This window comes from Mauremys reevesii, linkage group 5, assembly GCF_016161935.1.
Source record: "Mauremys reevesii isolate NIE-2019 linkage group 5, ASM1616193v1, whole genome shotgun sequence".
Classification (NCBI taxonomy): Eukaryota; Metazoa; Chordata; order Testudines; family Geoemydidae; genus Mauremys; species Mauremys reevesii.
This window is the reverse complement of record NC_052627.1, coordinates 48184519-48188130: the sequence shown is the minus strand read 5'-3', so window position 1 is coordinate 48188130 and position 3612 is coordinate 48184519. Positions and strand designations below refer to the sequence as shown.

The following is a 3612-nucleotide window of genomic DNA, read 5'->3' as shown; positions in this document are numbered from 1 at the left end:
CCTCACCAGTGAACTACTTTCAATAGCTTTGACATAGATCCATAAAAAGTCTGACCTTACTTGACAAAGATATTATATCTAAGTTTGATGCACTGAAGACTTAATTAGGAGGGCACTTAGGGTCAACAGATGTATTGAAAGACAGTAAGATCATGCTAGCATGGGTCTGTCTCTTAAAAAGACTGAATCAAACACCCTAGAGTCAACATTTGGTTATTTTTACAGGTTCATATATATTATAAAAACTGAACAATGCTATGTGCTGTCTGTGTGGCATTCTTTTCTTCATATCTTTGCAAGCCAAGGCATAATATATTTAAATAATATGAAATGTCAGTGATCAATAGGATGACTGTAGATGTTAATGACCAAACATTCAAGTATACTCAAGCAGTGCTCACAAAATATGCACATGCAAATGTTATGCCCACATCTCAATTTGCACAAACAAATAGGCATTTATGCACATTATGTGTGATTCTCTCCATTTTGAAATGGAAATACTGCCTTGTGTATTCAGGTTTTGTGGACACAATGGATGTACAGGCACATATGAGCATCTTAAGGCCACGTGTTTGGAAACTTGTCCTGGATTATCAACTTGAATTGGTGGTTTGGGCCTTTATTCTGTAGTATTAATTCTTTTGATGTGTGGCATCAAGTGAGAATAGGGTGACCAGATGTCCCAATTTTATAGGGACAGTCCTGATTTTGGGGTCTTTTTATCTTATATAGACTCCTATTACCCCCCACCCCCATCCCGATTTTTCACATTTGATGTCTGGTCACCCTACGTGAGAAATCAACTACATAAATAAGAGACAGATATTCTTTGGTTTAGGGAACACCCCTGACAGCGCAATTTTTGTAATTCCTCCCAATTTAGCATCATTTTCATACTTGTTAAGTCTGTTAACCCCTTCTTCCAGATCATTGATGAAGCTATTAAACAAAACTGGATCTAAGATGTATCCTTGCTGTCCAAACTCTGTAGTTTACAGTTACATGTAAATGAGGAATACTGGGGGTAGGGTGAAAGTAGGAAACTTTGTTCTAATTTTAAAAATATTGATCAAATACATAGTACTGGTTTAAAGAACAGACACTGTAAACTGTTTACCCCCCTCCCCCATCCCTCTTCCATCTTTCTGCATACTGCAATCAGGCGTAATTTAACATACTGCAGAGCCCTTTTCAAGCTAGTTTTCTTTTAAAGAAGCTACATATTTGTAAATACATATCACTTGCACAAGCAAACTCTATAAAACATCAGTTTAATGCTCCAACTTGACCTATTAAAATCAAAACTAAAATCTAAAGCAGATGCAGCCACTTCTGGCCATCAAAATGGTGACTGGATATAAGGACTTCAAAGGAACAAGCACACATTTTGAATTGCTGTTTGCTTGCCTTGTTGTTACTGGGAACAAGGACCACTTTCATCTCCTCTTTTCTCTGATAATAGACAATAAATCAGGACTATTAAACACTGTGGTTCCCAATTTCTACTGTTGAATACAAAATGAAAGATGAGAGCAGCACGGGTAACACTGAAAAGCTGCTGGATCCATCTAAGTTAGAAAAAGCAATGAAGAGCACAAAAGTCCATAGGGTGCTGTATACAGAACAGATCTCCCACCATTTAGTGCATATTTTACAAGGCAATTAAAAAATGAAGGTATGTGACAGTACCTGAGGAATGTATCCATAAATGCTGCCTGCCCACCACTCCCACCCCTGTGCACACACCCAAATCATGCCATGTGAAACTGCTTTATTCCTGGCTTTTGGAAGACAGGCCAAAAACACTAATCACTAGATAAGCTCATGCATTGTTCCATTTTAATCCTTATAAACATACACAGTGGCAATTTTGATATGTGAGAAATGAATAGGGAAGTGGCAAAAACGTCCTGCGCTCTAATCAGAGTTTGAGGGTCTTCTGTGCTATTTTTTTTTCAGGTAAAAGGAGAGGATCTGAAAATATTTCATAAAACTCACTCCTAAAATAACTCATTCTTGTTTACGCTAGTTGAACAATCACACACAGACACACACACACACACTCTCCTTCCCCTCTCCCCCTACCCCTCCCCTCCAAATATTGACTGACTTTGAGGAACAACACTTTCTTTTCCCCATTTGCCTTAACAGTTCTTGGCAGTGGCTACGTCAACGAGACCCTGCCGCACGTCCTGTGCGGATACAAGCAGCACTCCGGAGCCTGGCGGCACCGCCACAACGCCCTCCAGAACCGACTAGTGAAAGCCATCCCACCGTCCCTGGGGAAGATCACCGTCGACTCCGCCATCCCCGGGACAGACAGCCGACTGCGACCCGACATCGTGGTGACGGACACAGAAAAGAAGAAGGTCCTCCTGGTAGTCATCACGGTGCCTTTCGAAAACCAGTCACCTGCCTTCCATGAGGCCCGAGCACGGAAGGAGTCGAAGTACGCCCCGCTGGCCGAGACCCTGAGAGCCCAGAGCTACGAAGTCCAAGTACACGCCCTGATCGTGGGAGCCCTGGGCTCATGGGACCCCCGCAACGAGCCAGTTCTAAGAGCATGTGGGGTCGGTCGACCCTATGCCCGGCTCATGAGACAGGTCATGAGACACCATCAGGTGGTCCAGAGACATTTATAACGAACACATCACCGGACACCGCCAATACCACACTGAGTAATTGAGACAGCTGACCAGGGAAATAACCCACTTCCTTCCCTGAGGGACCAAGGAACGCACCCCACCCATGTACCTATCCGCTCCACCGATACTGACTTGGACTCCTTATTCATTCCAGGGGTGGCGAACCCGAGCCCACTTATTCACTGACACTTTAAAAACCCTTGCACCCCAATCTGGGTCTATGCAGGTTATGCGATATGTCTGTATCTTTTCATCCTTGCAAACGATATCTGTAACCCCCCATAACCCAAGCCTGACCCCAGATGTACAGTACCTTCCCTCTCAACCTGTGTATATTTCATTGTAAACATTTACTTTAATAAAATTTTTAAATCTGTTCTTATCAGTTTAATATCTGATATGTCCTTTATTTGAGGACTGTATATTAAATTGATTTTTGAAACAGAGAGCTGGAATAGGAGCTTGCTCTGTCCACTCCATGCATTGACCTGGTATTGCAGTGCCTCCAGGACCGGTGCCTCTCCTTCTAGGGAGAATCTTCTGGTTAGAAAAGCAGAAAGAATTTTACCATAATGATGCCCCTTTAGAGCAGATTTGTTCAAGTTGTTGCAAACCGATTGGAAACCCTTGTCTTCTTTACAATAAAATATTGTTATGTTATATAAGACAGAACTTTTTACCAGAATATTTTCCCCTCTAATTGCCTTTGAAGTAATTTGGTGTATTTTATTCATATCTCTTATCTTATACCCCTGGCTTATCTGTTGGGAGGTTTTCTTTATGGCACTCACTTCCTTTGTTTTTCCTTTTGTATGCCACTCTGGTATCTCCAAACTACTGTTACAGCTGTTTCTTGGCTGCTATTCAGAGCAGATTCCCAAGTGGTAGATTTTGCCTATTTATATGGACCAGGTATAGGTGTGTGGGACAGAGACAGATGCATAGTAGTTACATGAGTTAGGTG

The 3612-nt window shown here is 42.0% G+C and overlaps 1 non-coding gene across 1 annotated transcript; it reads left to right on the top strand.

Annotated features, from left to right (window-relative positions):
- Positions 1-2982: 2982 nt before the first annotated feature.
- Positions 2983-3173, top strand: LOC120407219. Its single transcript, XR_005599849.1, has one exon. It is a non-coding gene; the product is annotated as a U2 spliceosomal RNA (small nuclear RNA).
- Positions 3174-3612: the final 439 nt, after the last annotated feature.